Genomic DNA, 21,602 nt, shown 5'->3' with positions numbered 1-21,602 from the left:
TCCAGACTTAGTAAAAGTGCATAGTCTAAAAGATTACTCATTGGTTGTAGTGTGGAAAGTGAATCATAAAAAAGGTTATACTCTTTCTCCCATTTTGTGGACAATTCTCTCAAAGGCCTTGTTATCTCAATCAAATTCAAACATGCAATTGTGGCACCAACGGTATGGTCATCTTGACTTCCACTATATTTAGCAACTTTGAAAAAATTGAATGGTCAAAGGTCTACCTCAAATTAACTTTTCTAAGGGTGAATGTTCAATAGATTCAGTGGATATGCATCCAAAGGGGAAGTTACAAAGAGGGAAGTCTTCCAAAGCACTAGGTGTTCGACAGATGGTTCACATGGTATTAGTAGGTCCTTTTGCATTCAGTATGGGTCACTACATACTTACCTTTTTTGATGACTTTTCAAGATTCACTTGGGTCTACTTTCTTCATAACAAGAATGAAGTGTTGAACAAGTTTCTAGACTTCAAGACTCATGTAGAATAGAAATCTTGGAAATTTGTCAAAGTTCTCTGAATGGATAATGGAAGCATGTATGTGAACAAAAGAATAAAAGAGTTTTGTAGAATTGAGTGAATTTTTCTTCAAACTCCAGCAATATTCAGTTCACATAAGATAGATGTAACATTGAGAATCAGCACTCCTAAGTCTATGGAAAGTTTCATGATAAAGGTCAAGTCTCTCGATCCATCATTAGAAGTCAAAGTAATTAGTAGTGCCACTCACATTCTTAATCATTCTCCTCATCCAACCTTAGATGGTAAACTTCTTTTGAGGCATGTTGCCAAAAAAACCTATTGTTACACACTTAAGAGTCTTTAGTTGTCTTGCATGGGCAAAGATATCTTCTAGGGGATACAAGTCATAGTCTTCTCAGCCTTGTACTTTCATTTTCTATGAAGACATTGTGAAGCCATATAGGCTTCTAGATCCTGAGCCACATCAATTTTTTGTGGAGAAGGATGTATACTTTGAGGAAAGTTCACCAAGCTTGTCCTCTATTCCTCTTTGTACATCATACAGTGTGGAAACTAATAGTGACATCAGCAATAGTGCTTCAATAGATTTAAACACATGGGGTTCTATCGACAGTTGTAGTGAAAGATCACTACAATCTACATGCATACATCACGATAGTGATAGGTCCATAATAATAGGGTACATCTAGTCTTCCAAGAATAGGTTCAATGATAGATTTGGGGGATAGTATTGGTGATCTACCTCTTCTTCTTGATGCAAAAGCTCCTTCTTCAGTTGTCATGAGGGTTCCATCCGACTCTCTTGTTCATTCTGTACATGATTGATCTTTACAGGTTGAAGTGATTGTGGATACTTATGATTAGCAGTTGCAGTAGGGTTTTTCATCAAATGCAGAGATAGACAGTTCTTTGAGATAAGTTCTTTAGCCAGTTGAGCATGTTTCAGAGACATCACTTACCCATGAGATTATTTTTAAACACAATAGAAGTGTCTTAGTTGTACCTCCGGCATTGTTTCTTCCTAAGGGGAGGAACACCATTCTACAGTCTTAGATCATCTTCTTCATCGAAGTAGTCATTGTTTGACATTCTTGTTTGGGGGGGAGGGGGAGCCCATCCTATCTCTCTTCCTCTTCTCATCATTCTCTTATGTATATATTGGATACATGTCATAATGAGGGCAGTCTTGATTACTCCATCCATCCATGCATCCCTATTCATCTCTCTTTTTGGGGGAGGGTTTTTCCCATGAGGGTTTTTACCTAAGCCAAATTCTTACACTAGTAAAGTTTTGATACCTTCTAATCTTGAAAGAGGAGAAAAGGTTTCACCATAACCAATAAATTCTTCTTGAGAATAACCTTTACAAGCTAACCTTTCTTTATTTCTAGAAACTTATCCATCTTCATGTAGCTTATTTCTAAAAACCAACTTTTTGCAAATTACATTTATTTTCTTGGGTCTAGGAACAAGAGTGCAAGTCTTATTCCTTTCTATCTTTTCAATTTCTTTAATCATAGCATAAATCCAAATTTTTTTATCCAAAGCACCTTTCATTGATCTAGGTTCAAATTTAGCAAGAAAACATGTACCTTTCAATTTATTTATTATCATTGTTCCATCTAACATCTCTCCAATGATTTGATTAGGTGCATGATGCCTTCTGACATATCTTGCTAATATAGAAACTTTGGATTTGGATTTTGTTCAACTACCTCTTTGTGATCTTTTCCATAAAGGTTAGGTCCACTATTCATGACCTTGGTCCATTAGAGTTGGTTTACTCTAGCACTAGCTCAATAGCTTTTAATTGTGACTCGGCTCCTTCAGACTATGACTCACATTACACTGGTTACAACTCGATAGATTTTGGATATTTTGGGGACTTAGGAAGTTAGGCCTCCTAACTTCTAAATAGATTTATTAATGTATTAGTTTCATAATAAAAAAATTTTTTGTAATCCTTAGGTTCTTTTTTTCTCTCTTCTTCACTCTTTTATACAAACTCATCAATTCTCACATGTGCACTTTCTATGATTTTATGACTAGATAAATTCAAACATTTGTATGCTTTACTTCTATAGGAGTATCTTAGGAATATGCCTTCATCACCTTTCACATCAAATTTTCCTTTCCTATAAATTTTGAAGATATAACATTTTCTCCCAAATACTTTCAAGTAACTTACATTAGGTTTGTAACCATACCATAGTTCTTAAAGGGATTTATTTTGAGTCTTTCTTCAATTGTACTTTGTTTAAGGTATGCACTGTAGTATTGATTGCTTCCTTCTAGTATTTGATTGCAATATTATTTTCTATCATCAAGGTTATTGCCTAATCCATGATGGATCTATTCCTTCTTTTTGTTATACCATTCTATCAAGGTGTGCTGATGTAGGAGCATCCTTAGTGTAAGAGCATTCTTACATCAGCCAAAAATATTTTCTTTTGTCTTTTCTATTTAATATGGACTAGTAGACAAGGTGGTTACTATTTATGGGAACTCTATATATTTAGTAAGTTTTTCATACGAGCTTAGAAAGTTCTCATTTTCTACATGAAAGTTTATTTTGGAATTATAAACCTACCATAAAAATCTCATTGCTCCAACTTAAGTATTAGAGAGGTTATTGCAGATTTTTGGTGGAAAATTTGCAAAGAAATCATTAGGCTCACCATTAGAGCCTTAGAGTGCCCAAATGAGGCCCAAAAACTTGATGGGAAGCCTCAAGCACTATTACAAGTCTATACATTAGGAGTTGGCATTTTCAAAAAGTGGTTATAATAGCTAATCGGAGCAATAGTTTGAGAGTTATGGCCTTCCAAAGTTGGGCTACCAAAAGTTTTACAATAATTTGTCACAAATGTATTTAGCCAACACTATATCTATTGTTATAGTTTGTTGGCCCTAGGTATTAAGTTTGAGCATCTAAAACCTTAGTAAACAACATAAAATTGCATATTTATGAAAGACCCAAACATTGTCTAGGACAATTCTAGGTGGTAGAACTTATCTTAGTCTTGTAGATTTTTGTAATGAAGGGACCCATGTGGGTTAGCATATTGTACTTGTGATTTCTATAATTTCTCATTTGCAGTGCAAATAAGAAATCCATATTTAGTTCTTTCATTTGATTTTGTTTCTTTGTTTCTATTATAGTTTATGGTATTAAGGGGAGTACCCTTCATCAAGTGGTATCAGAGCTAGAGTTCTTGAGTGTGTGGATAGATTGTCGATTGTGAGGTAGTTCACACTAGGACCATGGTTTGGGCTGGGCATGTAGAAATATCATCGATTGAGAGGTAATTTGCACTAGGGCTTTAGTAGAAGTGTGATAATGCCTCTACAAAGGGAGCATAGCAAAAGAGCTATCAGTGTTAAACCAGAGGGTTTTAGAGCCCTCCAAAGACAAATAAAAGTATTGGAAGAAAAAATGATAGAGGAATAAATCTTCCTATAAGAGATGAAAGTTAGGATGAGGACAAAGCAGAAGAAAATGTTGAACTAGAGGTAGTTCTAAACCTAGAGGAAGAGAGGATTTTTAGGGTCATCACCAAAATTGGAGAAAGATCTAAGTTTGAATTTCCCACATTTTTAGGAAATATTTACCCAAAGAACCTAATTGATTGGATTGATGGACTAGAGAAGTATTTTGAATATGAAGATATTGATGATCCTAATAGGGTGATGTTTGCAAAGGAGAAACTAAAGGGACATGTAAAGATCTAGTGGCAATAGGTTTAGTTCGAGCAAAATAGAAAGGGAAAGGAAAAAATAAGAAGATGGGATTGAATGATAGTTAAAGTAAAGCAAAAATTCATTCTTCTAGATTATGAGCTTGATCTATTGAAGAAAATAGAAGGGTTGAAATAAGTAATAAAATATGTGCAAGAGTATACTAAAGAGTTTATCGAGTTCTCATTAAAACCAATCATGAAAAATGCTGTAACTAGAAAGTGGCCTATTATCTTAATAGGTTAAGGCCAAGTATTTAGGATGAGTTAAGTTTGGTTAGAATGAACATTGTTGAGGAGGCATACTAGTTTTCCCTAAGAGTTGAAGAAAAGCTGAAGAAGAAGTTTGACAACAAGAATAGCAAAATAGGTCATGGTGGAAGATCCAATAGACAATTTTATGGAGGTCATAATGATGATTAGAAGAAAAAAGATGTGGCTAAAAGTAGTAGTTAGAACTAGAGGGGAAACAGTTCCAATCATTTCCACATTCAAAATAGTAGAGATCAGAGAGGAAGATGTAGAGGACAGGATTTGGAAGAGGAAACTTTCGTGGAAAATGTTTTCACTATTGAGAAGAAGGGTAGAGAGAATTTGAATGCTCTCAATGCCAAGGAGGGACATATCAAAGAATAGAAAGCCAGGAAAGAGTTGCATATGTTGATGAAGATGCTAGATCCTCACATTTTGAAGATTTTGAAAGAGAAGTCCTAGCTAGAAAAAGAGTCCTATTGGATGGTGAGAATGAACCTAATCAAAGAAGGAGCTTGTTTTGGACAAGGTGCAAATGTGAAAATAAGTGTTGTGATGTGATCATTGATGGTAGAAGTATTGATAATTAGGTGTTAGAAATGACGGTCTCAAATTTGAAGCTAAACAAATAGAAACACCTGTCTTGATACCATATTTCTTGGGTGCAAGATGACCACAAGGTCATGGTTAATGAGCAGTGCTCAGTGAAGTTGAAGATTGGAAGCTACCAGGAATTGGTACTATATGATATCATGCCTATGCATATTTGTCATATGTTGTTAAGTAGGTTATGGTAGTTTGATAGGCATGTTGTACATGATGGGCAAGAAAATAGCTGCACTCTGAATAAGGAAGTAGATAAGCATAAGTTGAAGTTGTTGAAGGATAAAGAAGAAAAGGTATGTAGTACTACTAGAATATATTTTGTTGATGGAAAAGAATTTCTCAAAGGTTTGAAGCATGGGCATATGTGTTTTTCTATAATTCTAAAAGACAGTAAAGAAGAAGTAGAGGAGGTACCAGTAGAAGTTGCAGATATGTTGGGAGAATTTTTTGATATTGTATTTGATAATGTACCTAATGGATTGTCCCCAATGAGGAAGATCAGTCCCGATATGGGAGCCATTTTTCCAAACAATTTGCATTGCATAGAATAACACAAGGAGAAAGTGAAAAGTCAACTTAGTTACACTAGTTCCATCCATCGTTTCCTTCATTAGCCAAGTGAGCTCAATTAACACTCAACTTCTAAAAACTTCTCTTTTTCACTTGAGTGAGCTCGATAGACACTATTTTCTATACTATGCATACTCTGTAATGCTCACAAAACACATAAAATTTCTTTCATGCATGAGTGAGATTGACATACACTAACTATAAATGATATGAAATTTTGTGTAACATCAAATAAAATACATAGATAATCAATTGTTTCCAACATATATCATGCATTAGAATCTTCTTTTTCTACTTCATCAATCCCCAAAAATTCAAATATGCATGTGGAACTTGAACTCTATTTTTATACCTAATTTAAAGTTTGACCATTTTTCTATTGTATTATCTGAGTGAGTGCCCTAGCAACTGCTTCTTGTCAATGTGAGAATTCAATTTTTAATAACTGACTTTTTGTAACTTGCAAAATCATAGAATAATAAAAATATTTTGATCTTCTTCCTTGCCTAAGCATTATAATTTTGCAACCATTCTATCTACAAACTATGTCACGAGTTCTTCTTTTGGGATAGGGATCCTAGATTCTTTGTTTAGATGGTTGGGTCTCTTGGCTAAAGGTATGTCAAGGGACATCACTTTGTAGGACCTTAATTCAAACTTGAAAAAATGCTATCTCATTTGATGTATTATATTCTGTGATCATTATCTTTGGCTTTGGATTGACGTCAATCTTGATCTGATTATTTAGTCCCTTCCAAGGTAGCCATAATTGAGTAAAATGAGTTGAGAACCATCCTCTAAATAACTTTTTCTATTCTCTACTTAACAATAATCCATATATTTCAAGGATTTTAACCACATGTATGTCTATAATGTCTTGAATTTAGGGGGCTATAGTTAACTATTTTCTAACATCTTTCAATACCTTGATAAATTTAACTTTCATCTTGTTGAGTTGTATCACTATCTGATTTAAGGGTTGAGGAGTAGCTCCCAAGCTTTGAGCTATCAAAAGTAGCATGGCATTACAAGAAGCTCCTAAATCTATAAGACAATTATGTAGGTTATTTTCAAAAAAATTGAGATAGAAGGAGCCACTTCAACCTTATCTTTATACATGGTAGGCATTTCCTTAGAAGTATTGACTTGTTGTGATGCAATCTTTTGAGGGACTATGTTTGTGTTAGACAATTGCCTTTGTATAATCAAGAATCTTTAGCATTACTTCCCTTTGATTAGGACAATTTTGCAGCATATCAAACATTAACATATTAGCCTTGGTTCTCTTTAGATATTCCACTGAACTATACTTTTCATTTCCCCATGTAGGATTCTTTAGGATTGTAGGCATGTTCCATTCATTTTGATTTTTTTGGCTATTGTAGGGTGCTCTTGTAGGTACTAGATTGCTATTAGTTCTTAGATTAGGTGGTGTTGGATGCAATGTAGGATGAATCCCATCAGTCATAGGTTTCCTTGGGCTATGTAAATTGTAAGTACTTTGATTGTCATTTTGAAAAGCTAACATCTCTTCTAGTTGAAGATATGATACTTGACTGAATGAAAAAGTGAATTCTTCACTAATTAGTTGTTCTATTTTAGGATTTTGTGGATAATCCTAATATTATAATATCATAGCATTGTACTTCATAGAAGACTCACCATTATTGCCTTGTGATTTCTAGTTCACTTCTTGATTTCCATTGAAATATAAGCCACTATCATTAAGTACATTTTGATTATTGTCATACTAGTTAATGTTCACGAACTGAGCATTATTGTTATTATCAATAGAGATGCTTCTATTTTTTGGACAAGTATTTCATTTCCATTTCTACCTTTGGAAACCTTTTTTGCAATCTATAGGATTGTAATTGTTCCTTGCATTATTATTTCTTGCATTTTTATTTTTGCTTAAATTCTTGTTGTAGTTATGATTGTAGACACCTCTAAAAAATCCTTTAGAAAATAAAGTATTTTTATTTTCTAAAAAAGTCTCTGATGACATCATCATTTATTAATTATTTATTTATTTACTTAATTTCTTTTTTATGCCATTAAATCCCTTTATCTTAATTAAAATATTTAATTAAGGAATCCCTCCCAAAAATGTTTAAATCTTATTTAAACATTATTTCCTTATTTATTAATTATTTAATTAATAAATTGACCAAAAATCCCAAAATAAATAATTTATTTATTTTTTACCCAAAACTTGGCCAATTTTCTTAAGACCACTAACCTCTTCCAAAATCTTCTAATCCTTCTTTAATTTTGATTAAAGGCTAATCCCATCATTTCCTACCCTTAATCCCAACTCAAAATATTTAATTAAGATTAAATATTAATTCTCATGTTTATTAAAAGTATTTTAATAAATATCTCCTCAACCCAAACCCTTGAAATAAATAAAACTTTATTTATTCCCTAAAAATCTTATTTATCCTCATCCTAGGAAGTGCTAGACTCTTCTAGATAGTCTTCATCCTAATCCAAAGCCTAGACTGTTCTAGAAGATGTCAATCCTTATCTTTGATCCTAATCCTAATCCCCTCCCAACCTTGTCACATTCCCTAAACATGGGTTAAGACTTTCTAACCCAAGCCAAAGCCAACAAATATCTCCTCCTTCAACCACCCTCATTAAATGCCATTCACTTGACCATCTCTAACAAGCCTAATCTAATCTTAACCCAAGCCTAATCCAAGCCTTAATCATTTGCACATTCCTAAGTCAAGCTTAAGACTTTCTTAATCCAACCCAAGTCAAAATATCTCAACTCTCTCACAAATATCCCAACCGTAAAACTTTATGAGGCCCACAAAGACATAAATGACTCTTACAAGCCCATTCATTGCTCTTACAAGCCATTATGAGGGTCTTTATGAGCTTTGAGCCTCCTTTGTTGACCCCTCACCCCCTCTTGCTCTAACTAATAACCCTATGACATGTGTCACTCCCTGATTGACTATAAGGAAGCACAATCCATGTGCTCTCCTCTCATTTAATCTAAACCTTCCATAAGATTTCTTCCATCCTTGCATCCTAGCCCTTGATCCCTCAAGCCCTTTTCCTATTTAAGGAATCCTCTCCCAAGCCATTTTAACACAATCACCCATAGTAACAAAGTAATGCCATTTTGATCATGAAGTAAAGCCATAATGAAATTTTTGAGAAGCCATTTTACATCAAATCTATTCACCCAAGCCAAAATCCATCAAGAACATCATTGAAGCCTTTGAAAAATTGAGCATACATCCTATCTAATTAGAAAAAGCTACTCAACAAGAGAGCTTCTCATTGAGAGAGCCCATTAATGGCTCATATTCTCAATTGAGAGCTCATCTTAGTCTATCTTGAAGTTACGTTTATTTAGTTTTGTGAATACTTTTGATTTGATATTTAGTGTCCTTTGCATTACTAATCCTTGTATACAATGACCATACTATTTTTGTAAGTGACTCTATTCTTTCTCTTAAAGTTATTGTTCCACCCTTGCAAAAATGTCAAATGGGTTAATTCATTTATAATAAGAGACATAGACTTCTTCTTCATTTGACCAATCTCAGATGTGACATTATTTTCTTCTTTGGCAGATGTTGATGCCTTTTGCTCAAAGAGAGCAACTTTTTGAGGTTCATATCTCAACTTAGTTATGAATAGGACCTTTACAAATAGTTCCTATTGTAGTGGGACTAGATTCATTGTAATGAATTTACTTGGTATTACTAGTTCTCCTACAGGATATGTTGGTATCATTATAGTTGTAATACACTTTAATTGGCACATTGATATTCTAAACCAACTTTTGTCTATCAACCTTACTTAAAGTCATATTATACTAGGCAATTCTAATTTCAATAATCTCTATTTGACCTAAGTTTTAAAAGGAGGAAATCATTAATGTGCACTAATCATGTTCCTTACTTCATTCCTAAATACTAATCAAATTAGCTAAATTAAACCTACTAATTGAGTTTAATATAATTACAAGTGTTAATACTTCAATTAAATTGAATTCACCTCTTTAGCTGACATACATAAGGAATTATATGTATTTGGTTTAATTAAATAGCCTCAATCTAATTATTGAATTTAATTATTCAATTAATTATATTATTCATTTATGAGGACATATATAACCTTTTTAAATCAAAGATCTCCTATTATTCTCTTTTTTTAGTTCAGAGTTGGAAATACTGAGTAGACTGGAATGAGAAAAGGAATTAATTCAATCTCATCGTTAATCTCCTATTCTAATCATCTCCAATCTCAACCATTCATTCTATTTGATCTTTGATCATTGATCAAATTCCTAGATTCTATTTAAGAAACCATCAAACCCTCATTTTGGAGGATGCACATGAATAGCATCGAACTAAATCCAAATTATTTACTCAATCGTTCTATATTGCTTTCTCGAAGAGATTAAAAATTCATACATCTAGATTAATTGGCTTATTTTATTGTAAGATTAGTATTCTCATCTAGTTTAATCTTGCATCTCATGTAGATTAAAATACTTTGTACTAGTGGTCTTGTTTATAATCTCTCAAATCTGAGAGTGGACATCAAAATCCAATTAGGTAGAAGGCAAGAAATTAGTTTGTTGGATCATTCTAGATAAACAATCCCATGTTCATTTCAGGATGATTCTAACATATAAGGATCATGTTGAAGTGTGTGATTAATTTAGAGGCCCACAACTAGCACATACATTTCTTGTACCCACCGTGGGGCACAAAAAAATAAATTGATGGCCTCCACTTTTGATAAATTTTCAATATTCTAATTTTATGAAGTCTCTATCCATACAATTCAACACTTTCTCGTGTGATAAGATCAATTCTCACACAAAGAAACAAAATCCTTGCTTGTAGTTCTACATTCTCTCACGTGAAAATGTTTGTTTCTACATGGTTTCACATGTGGTACACAACATATTCTCACATGGTTCTAGGTAGAATCTCACACAAAATTTGACACCAATAATGGTAAATTTCAATTTTTAGATTCTATTTTTTATAATGCTATTTATTTTGACACATGTTTATGAAGCATCTTACTTTTAATTTTTGATATTGAAATAGCCCAATAGTGGTGTGTAAATCATTTGTCAAAGATACCTTATCATGATCTCGCAAACAATGCTGATGGTTTGATTGCATGATGCTTGAACAAAGATTCACAAGTGAAAGAATGTATTCGATCCCACTCAAACATTGTGTCTATGTAATGCTTTCTTAGACACATAGTTTATTAGGGATTGTGAACTTTGTAGGGTGATTCCCAAGAGTAAATTAGAAACATAGACAAATTTTGAAGATGGTACCCAAGGGAGGCAAGAAAGTTAGTGGTTCTCCTATCTAGATATTTTTCACAAATAGATGATGACTTTCTTTTAGGAAAATCAAAATCTTGAGAAATAATAAGTTGAATTTGATAAACTAACTTGGTGATGAACATGTTCTGTGTGTTTAGGTAAGGTGACAAGGTAGAGGAGTACGCTCTTTTCCGTCTAGGAAAATTAGAAAACTTTGACCCTTGAATTTGAGCCACTATTCTAAGTCAATCTAGAGGGTCTACTAAAGAGATCCAACCACTAGGAATGACACAAATGAGCATAAACCTTTTGTCAATGATTCTAACTCACTATAATAAAGAATATTTATCGAGAAAAATATTCCAAATCCATGTTAATTTCTTCTTCTTGATTCTAATATTGCATATCAAGAAGAGGTTCTATCTATTACACTAGGCGGTGCCACCCCCAGGATTGCTAGTAAAGCATGTGCACTTATAGATGATCCTAATTAATTAGGTCAATGATGTGTATCAAAAAAAGGATGAGAAATTGATAACTTATAAATGAATGGTGGATGATTTGAAGAAATATTTGTCTCATGTCACTTTTCAACACTTTCCTTGGGGAGACAAAAAGGCAACTGATGTAATGGTTACTCTCGCTTCCATGCTACAAATGCCTAAGAATGATTTTAAACATGAATTCTTGGTGGAGATGTTACTCTAACCTACTTATAATTCATGTGAATCCTGAATGATTTGTTCTATCATAGGACATGGCTTATCCTACTACCATAATATCTACTCTTACCTACATGACCAAATAATTCTAGACAATCTAACCTAGAATATTTTCTTACCATCATCCTTGATAAGGAATCACATTACAACACAAGATCAACATCCAAAAACACCAAGGAAACTAGTCTAACCACATAAATTTTTCCAATAAAAGAAGTTAAATCAAATATTTTAGCAACAATAAAACAAGAAAATTTCAATGTATTGCAACAATAAGCTAAGTTAAAAAAATGAAGATAAAGGTTGTGGCTAGACTATCAAGGACAATGTAAATAAGCTTTTTGTTCTACACAATAAAATAAATCATAAAGTGCACATTACATCACTACATGACTATATCTAGCCACCTCATGAGGAAGGAGGGAACAACATCTAGCTAGCACAATAGCCCTTCATGTGGGCACTCTAAGTGTACTAACCACATGGCATGGGGTGTTCACCTCGACAACACCTTTGCATCAAGTGGTATATACTAAGCACATCAACTCACCCTGCATGACCATACACCAAGTGGATAAAACATATACTGGTCATATGTTGCATGGCAGTGTTCCCCACAGAGAAGGCATGTGTAGGACACATCCTGCATAGCAATCTCATGTAAGTATCATTATAGCTAGAGCTATACATGGCTAGGGTCTACCCATATGCACTTTTACATACACATGACCAAGCATCCATGGGCACCCCTCCACAAGAATGGAAGCATTGCTCATATTCTCTACATCAAGTGGGAAACTAAAACATATAAAAATAATAGCACTTTATAGTAACTATGTACATGGCATCATGTTCTCGAGCTTGGCTTGCTACCATCAACAACACGACATCATTACCCATTGCATCATGTTGAAACATGTGTGGGAATGGTATCTATCACAACATGGGAAATCCTCCCTCCACATGTTGGATCTTATAGGGAAATGTACACAAATCTGTCTAAAAAATTTCATTCTAAGTACTGGTATTTTATTTAAAACCGTGGGAATTGGCAACAATATTGTCCTTTCAGGTGGTACTTAGTAGGGTTACATACAAGCAAGAAACACATATGAGGTATGACTTCCACATACTTATGTACAAAAAAAAATCCAAGAACATCTATTTTTATTTCTCCATAGGCACACATGACAATTACTAGTTTTATACAACACATTAACACAAATGGCAATATTGGTTTAATCACATGGATGAGGAAATACAAGATGACATGATTCATAGCTTCACATGGATTACTAACATCTATTAAAGAAAAGTATTACATCTTTTATTGCTTCATGAACATCAGGGATTTTTTTAGTGGCTATTATTCACCAATTGGCTAATATGTCCTGATTGGGCTATAGAAATTGGCTAAAAAAACATCGTATACTAGTTGACTAGTTCACCCAAATTTTATAAAATACTCATATAGTGGTCGGAACGTTCACCACTATTATTATGTGATTTCAGTTTGGTAGTCGAGTTCTTCGCCCATATTTCTCTTTAATGTTTATTCTTATTTGCCATGGAATTAATTGAGTGTCTCTTTTGACGATCATCATTCACCAAATTCCCATTTTCCTATGTGAATTTTTTTATTTATGAGTGACCCTGTACTCCACAGACAAGTACAACTTACCGTGATACGTGTCAAAATTTTAGTGACTACCTCGACAATTCTTCTTCGTTCAAAAAATGTTGGCTGAAATTAAACCTCAGCCATTGATCTTGGATCATCAGATGGTCTGAGTTCTCAAACAATACATTTAACATAATTCACCATCAATATTAATAATTTTATTAAAAACAAAAATTATAATAGCCATTATTTTATAAAAATTATCTAAACTATTAAAAAGTTCACCACCAAATATCCATCGATTGACGCATAATTCACCAACACTATTAATTTTTGTTCACCAAAATGACATGTGATTTACCACAATTTTATAAATTTTGGGAGGGGGGGCTTCCTTAAAGTTATCCCTAATGAACACTTACGCTTGCATCTACATAACCACATATAATATTAGCATTAGCTCATCTAATCCTCCCTGGATCAGGATATCAGACACTATCTATAGCCATGTAAGATGTTCCCACAACATTAAAATTTTGTTAATATAAGAATGTATTAGATCATGATCATTACTACATGCTTACATTTTTACTTCTTAAAGGATCTTTTACCCTTTTCATTATCGAAGCAATGAGTTTAGTCCTTAACGCACAATAATCTCATAATGTCTAGTTTTACCTTAAACAACCCCACAAGAACTTCTCATTAATAATATAGTTTTATATCCAAAAGCATAAAAGTGTGATTTTCCTAAAACATACATCATAAGGAACACCCATTAGGTACTTGCAACTCACAATTTATGTTTTGAACTATTTCTAAGGTGTATTATAAGCATTTTCACTTAATAAAAATAATTTTTAAAAAAAAATGGTAGCCATAGAGAATTTACTTATTAAGTATACAATATGTGGAGTTTTCAGGAGTCCTAACAATGTTTGTCACAAACAAATTTTGAAAGTGTTCATATTCCTTAAAATATTGTGTTATGTTTTATTCCTCTACTTGTCCTTTTTAATCTCATACCTATTAAAGAACAGCAATAGTACTTAGCAATTTTAAACAATATCCATCAAAATTCCAACTATGTATCCTATGATGATGATTTACTATAGTCTCTATAGTTTGGTCTAATACTTAGTCAAAACTTTTTGTTCAATCATATCAAGTTCATTTGCCTTTTCCAGAAGCATCTAATTAAATCATCTTCCCTTAATATGTTTAACCTCAAGAAAATATGGATTATTTCAAATTCATAAAATGACCTTCAAATCAACTCCTAGCATTAAGCCTAAATCCGCTATCAAGTCATTTATACAAGATCTTTCCTTCCAAATTTTAACATTAACAAATCTAGCCTATTATAAACCACTTTCACAAATATTATTTAAAAACATTATCAACATTGCCAAAATAATTCCGTCAAAAAATATTATTCATTTAAAATATCAAACATAGTTAGACAACTACTATTGCCAAAATAATTCCCTTAAAAAAATATTATTCACTTCAAATATCAAATATAGTTAGACAACTACTATCTTTTTTTTTAGAATAAAAGAATTTAAACTATTTACTTAAAATAAATAAATAAATAACTTAAATTGAAGTAATGATATCTATAATTTTAATATGAAATCTTAAATGTAGGGACATTAATGACATACACTATGTTATATGTTCATTAAATATAATATTATTAACTTAAAGATTGGAATATACTTAAATAGAGATTCCCTTCTTAATTTTTTAAAAAAAAAATCCTCTTAAATAGAAATTGATGCAGGAGCATCCAGAGGTATAAGGGCAATCCTGTGTCACACAAAAAAAAATACTTAGACTTAGTTTCTATTTCATGTGTTTTCATTTTTGGATACCCATTTGGGCCAAATAAAGGTTCCAACTCTCATAGTTCCACTATCAGTGTTCATGTAAATCTCGAAAAAATAGGAGTATGTAATTGAGCCATCATTTTGGTGAACTAGGAGGTGCAAATTGGCTAGATGAATGTAATTGTAATTTAGAGCATTCTAGAAAAAGAATCAGGTCAAAAGGCCGCATGGTTTGAAAGTTATTGCAGTTTTTCGAGTTGTGGAGACCTCCTAAGAATGCTTCAAAGTCAGGTTAGGGGCATTAAATGACCTCAAAAAGGGCCAAAAAATGGGGGACGAGTGAAGTTTGTCCATAAGGCTATAGAGCGCTTCGAGATCTTTTCAAAAATGTAAACGGTTCGTCAATCAGAGCTACGGTTCAAAAGTTATGCCTCCCAAAACTTTGGTTACCATTTTCAGATTCTTCTAGATTTGCATCGACTTCTAATGCAGCTTCTAGAACCTTCTATTTGGTCGGTGGATGCCTACTAGCACTTTCTAGAATGTACTCCTAGTCCTTAACCCTCTGGGGTCTATTTAAGGAGATTTCTGGCATTGTAAAAGGCAGTTCGGATTGGAGTTTGAGAGGAGGTACTGAAAGGAGAAATTATCTCCAGATTTATGCTATTGTAAGTCCTTAGGGCATGTTTTGAATTTTATTTTCTCTGTACTATTTGTACTAGCTTATTTTCTTAGTTAATATAATTTCCCCTTTTCTATTGTGTCCATTTTGTGCTTGGGTTGTATCCCCATCAGAAATAGCCCTTAAAAATCTAGATGTTGCATTTGAACATAAAATTGCTAAAAGTGATAATTCTATTAAGCTACTTAAATAATTAAATATAATTTATTTTATAATATGCTTTGATTTTTTTAATTTAAAAAAATAATTTATGAGTTGAAAAATCACATTCTTGGTTACTATATTATATGGAAACATAATTTCCACTTGAATCTCAAGTATAAATTAAATTGTCTAAGTACATAAAAGTACTAAGAAGTATGTCTTTATTAGATTAGAAACATTCTTTTAATTCTATAATTTTTTAGAAACTTAAAAAAAAAATATTCTCTTTTAAACCAAACTCATAAAATTAATTTACTTTTAGAAACTAAAATGATAAATCAATAAAATAACATCTTTTATTATAACAACCCTAAATAAGATTTTATAAAATGTTAAATAGACATTAACCCTATTCATTCTCATTTGCTTCTTTCCATTTCTTTGTTTTTCATTGCATGCATGTTACAATTTGTAGGTTGCAAATGGAGTTTTAATGAATGATTAATGGTGTGCATATGCTTCATGTATATATACACACCCATCTTGTGTGTACATGCATAAAATATATATACCCATTTGGAGCTCAAAGGTTCAAATAGAGAGTTGTGCTTACTGATGCATGCATTCTCTTAAAATTTCTATGGCATTACTTATGCCAATATTTATTTATTATTATTACTTTTATTTTATCTTATTATTTATTATTTTAAATTTTAACTCTTCTAACTCTAAGCTTATAGGCTACAAATATCTGTTGCTTACTAACCAAAAATCTCTACTGGCCTCTTTCATGTTATTCAACATACGATCTCATGCTTATTCAACTTCTTCCTACTTCATTGAAAGGAGCCTAATATTAATTATAATATCATACTTTAGATAAATATATATCTCCATATGCATCATCAAGATGATGTACACATTTATATTTTTATATGTCTTACTAACATATATTTTTTCTTTACAAATAAAATGAACCCAATCACTAACATTTGTATCTCTAGCTCATCATAAATAACCTAATCATGGTATAACATATGATGCAATGCTATTTGCATCATACCCTTAATTGTGATAAGAAGGAATGTTTGATTAATAATTATATAAAGAAAAACACATTGTCTAATATACAAGGTTAATAAATCATCATAGTTATGTTTATCTATTTATTAATTATCATATGTTAGCTTTACAATCCCGTGAATCTTAACATAATTCACTAACTATAAATTTAGTTTTCTAACAATTTATTATAAGTATCTAACCCCACTAACCATTAAAACTATAACTATTACCTACTAACTAATTTACACCTACTAACTTATGCCTAGCATTCTACTTAACCCCTAACATTACTATCTAATTAGCTTGAAATAGGTGAACAATCTAGGGTTAGGTTGGATGAGCCTCATCATACTAGTGTAAAGTAGTCTTTGATTAATGTTATTAGAAATCAAAGGCATTCCAACACACCTTTAGACAAAATCACTAAAAGACTCAAATTACTTGTCCAAGAATTTGATGACTATACCATGAACTCCATCAAACCTACCGCATCTCTCTCACTCATCTATCTCAAGCTTATAGAATGGAATTCCAATACATCTAGTGAGGTTCCTATATTTAAGAATGACTATGCTCTTGCTTGTTATTTAAACATTGTCAAATTAGTAACATCCTCTACTAATGAATAAAGAATCAATATAACTAAATCTAACATCAAATATCTTAGTCACACAATTAAAAGAAAAATAAATTGAAGGTTTGATAGTAAAAACAACATTGCAGCAGTATTGGAACCCATAATAGTAAAAATAAAAGATGTATTCAAAGGTGAAAACCTCTCTACAGTGCCTAAGGATGAGATATTTGATAGACTTCCTAGTCATTTTTAGGAGAGATCATTAGAGTTGATAGAGACAACACAACCAATCAACTTGGGAATAGAAGAATAGCCTCATATGATACACACTACATAATCTTTATCTAGAGAAGAAAAATAAGAGTTTGTTTCCTTCTTTCAAAAAAAAAGATTTTTTCTGCATGGTCCTACCCAAACTTTCTAGGCTTGGATCTTGATCTCATAATGAATCATTTATCTATTGATCTAGGAGTAAAACCAATTAAACAAAAGATCAGGAAAATGCATCTTCATGTGGCATTACTTGTTAAAGCTAAACTAAAAAAGCTTATGAAAGCTAGCTTCATCTATGCTATTGACTATGCTGAATGGATTTCAAACATTGTTCCAATCTCCAAATGTTAAAAATCTATCTAAGTTTGTACAAATTTTTGAGATATAAACTTAGCATGTCCAAAGGAAAACTTTCCACTACCCAACATTAATATTGTAGTGGATATGATTGGAGGATATAAAATTTACTCACTCATGGACAATTTTTCTAGTAATAATCAGATTAAAATTACATCGAAAGAAAAGAAGAAAATTTATTTCACCCATGCATGGGGTACCTTCTATTCTAATGTGATACCATTTGGTCTAAAAAATGCCAATGCCACATATCAAAGGTAGTTACAACAATCTTCCATGAACTAATGTAGAAGACAATGGAGGACTATGTGTGTGATAGCTTGGTCAAGAGTATACAACACAATGCTCATCTGCAAGATTTGGGACCTATCCTAGATCATTTGGAGACATTTAGTCTCAAATTAAATTCTAAGAATTGTCCATTTGGTGTAACTTTTAGGAAGTTACTTGGCTATATTGTCCCTAAAAAATTAATAGAGGTGGGTCTACAAAAATTTCAAGAAATCATGGAAATTCCTCCACCCCTTAATATTAGTCAAATGAGATGCTTGTAGGGAAGACTTCAATCCATTCATATATGCATTTCATAGTTGGTAGATAGGGCACAACCTTTTACTAAGACTTTGCATAAAGAGGTGAAATATGACTGGAACAAAGATTGTAATTAAAGTTTAAAATAGATAAAACAATATCTTTCTAGTTCAATGATTTTGATGCCTCCTATTTATGGGAGGCCTCTCATTTTTTATATCTTGGCAACATAGTCATCTCTTGGTATCTTGCTAGCTTTGGAGGACAATGATAACAATGAAGAAGCTATCTATTATCTTTGTCACCCTTTAATTTCTTATGAAATGAACTATAGCATCATTGAAAAAGCCTATTTGGTAGTAATCTTTGTTTATCAAAATTTGAGACACTAAATGCTTTCTCACACTATGTGATTAGTTTCCAAAATTGATCTAGTGAAGTACTTAGCTAGGAAACTCTATTAGGAAGGTTGGCCAAATGGGTCATGATACTAAGTGATTTTGATATTACATATGTTGAAAGAAAGGCTATCAAATGACAAGAAATTTTTGATCGATTTTAAGAAGCACCAATGCAAATTTTTATACCACTGAATATTGAATTCCCCAATGAATCAATTCTAATGCTAACACATTAAACTTGGGTCATGCTATTTGATGGTTCCTTTACATAGGAAGGATTCAATGCTAGGCTCTTATTCATAACACTATATAAGTATCCATTTCCGAAGGAATACAAGATTCTATTTCCTTCTATAGAAAATATTGCAAAATAAGAAGCCCTCATCAATGGCATGAAGATTGCAGTTGAATGGAGAGTAGATGAATTGGATATCTTTGGTGATTCATAGCTCATAATCAACTAGGTCAATGATGTGTATTAGAAAAATGATGAGAAGTTGATACCTTATAAATGAATGGTAGATGATCTGAAAAAATACTCCACTCATAGTATTTTTTAGAAAATTCCTTGGGTAGACAAAAAGATGGCTGATGAAATGGCTACTCTCACTTGCATGCTACAGATGCCTGAGAATGATCTTTGATATGAATTCCTAGTGGAGATGTTACTCTATCCTTATTATAATTCACCTGTATCCTAGATTATCTATTCTATTATAGGACATGGTTCATACCACTACTATCATATCTACTCTTACCTATGTGCTCAAATAATTCTAGACAATTTAACCCAAAATGAAAAATGTCACCTAATCTGCAAATCATTGTGATATCTTATTATTGTTGATGACTTGTTTATTAGAGGTCTTGATAGAACACTCCTTAGGTGTCTATAATTCAATGAGTCCAAACATGCATTAATCAATGCACATGAGGTCATTTTTGGATCTCACTCTAATTGCTTGACACTAGCTCATAAACTTATTAGAGCTGGTTACTATTGGCCAAATATGAAGCAAGAGGTAATTAAATATGCCAAGTCCTAAAAAAATTTCCAACTCTATAGACATTCAATTCATGCTCCATCTAGGGAGCTAATCCCATCGATCATTCTTTGACCATTTCAATAATGGGTCTTTGATCTAGTGGGTTAGTTTCATCAATCTTCTTCAAATGGACAAAAGTTCATTATCATAACTACAAACTACTTCACTAAATGTGTGGAAGTGGTCCCTCTTTCTGTAGTAAATGGAAAAATTATAGATTTGTTCATTCTTAACTGCATCATATTTAGGCATGGTGTACCATCCTCCATCATTACTAACAATGGGGGTAGTTTAAAAAGATGATCTTAAAGAGTTTTTCTCAAAGTTTAGAATCAAGCAACATTGGTCTTCTATTTATTACCCCTAGGGTAATGGTCAAGTAGAAGCATCCAAAAAGGATATCCTTAATATTTTACACCACATAGTCAATAAATATGGAACTTTAGATTAATCAAACTTTATGTGCTTATAGAACTAGCCTTAGAACTCCAATGGGAACAACATCCTTTTCTTTGTTGTATAGAGCAGATGTTGTACTTCCTATTAAGGTTGAGATTCCTAATTTGAGAATGCCTATGAAAGTCCTCATTACTGATGATGATTACATAATATCTCATCTTTAAGAGCTAGAATATCAAGATGAACATTGATATGTGTTGTGCAATCATCTCCAAGCTTATAAGCACCATATGTCTAGAAGCTATAATAAGAAAGTCAAGCTATGTAAATTTCAACTGGGTGATCTTGTTCTAAGGGAAAACCCTAAGAATCAACAAAAATAGATATAGAAAGGGAAGTTTGAACACAACTAGATTGGTCTATACATAGTTACTATGTTGTTTGGATTTGGTGCTTATCAACTTTCCACAACTAAGGGAGAAGTGCTCAAGGAGCTGATCAATGTTCTCCATTTGAAGTAGTTATAAAACTAATATGATTTCAAAAGTTCTTTGTACATACGTAAAAGTCCTAAAAAAAAATCATTAGCTTGGTGAAAACCTAGCAATAGGCACCTTGGTAATACCCAAAAAATACAAAAAAAAAAAAAAAGAAAAGAAAAAAGAACAAAAAAATTGAAAAACAAAAAAAAGAGCCATCAATGAAAACTTGGAAAAAAGGAATCATGGTAGCAAAAAAAATCTCAACCAAGAAGGTGAAAACCTAGTAAATTGGTGCCTCTTATTTCAAATGCTACATTTTGTAGTGAAGCTTTTTCCTCTTGTATAGTTTCTTTCTTTCTTTAGTTTACTACTTTTTCTCATGCATCGATGGATTGAATCTAGTCATAGTCTAAGGGGAAATACCCTATAGTGTCAAAGAGGATCTCTTTTGCATTAGTCACTAGTTGTTCTAACTGCATCTATGGAGTTTCACTCA

The sequence above is a fragment of the Cupressus sempervirens genome, chromosome 3 (genome assembly GCF_028749045.1).
Source record: "Cupressus sempervirens isolate cs-2001-9-10 chromosome 3, ASM2874904v1, whole genome shotgun sequence".
In the NCBI taxonomy this organism is placed as follows: Eukaryota; Viridiplantae; Streptophyta; class Pinopsida; order Cupressales; family Cupressaceae; genus Cupressus; species Cupressus sempervirens.
This window is presented reverse-complemented; position numbering follows the sequence as displayed.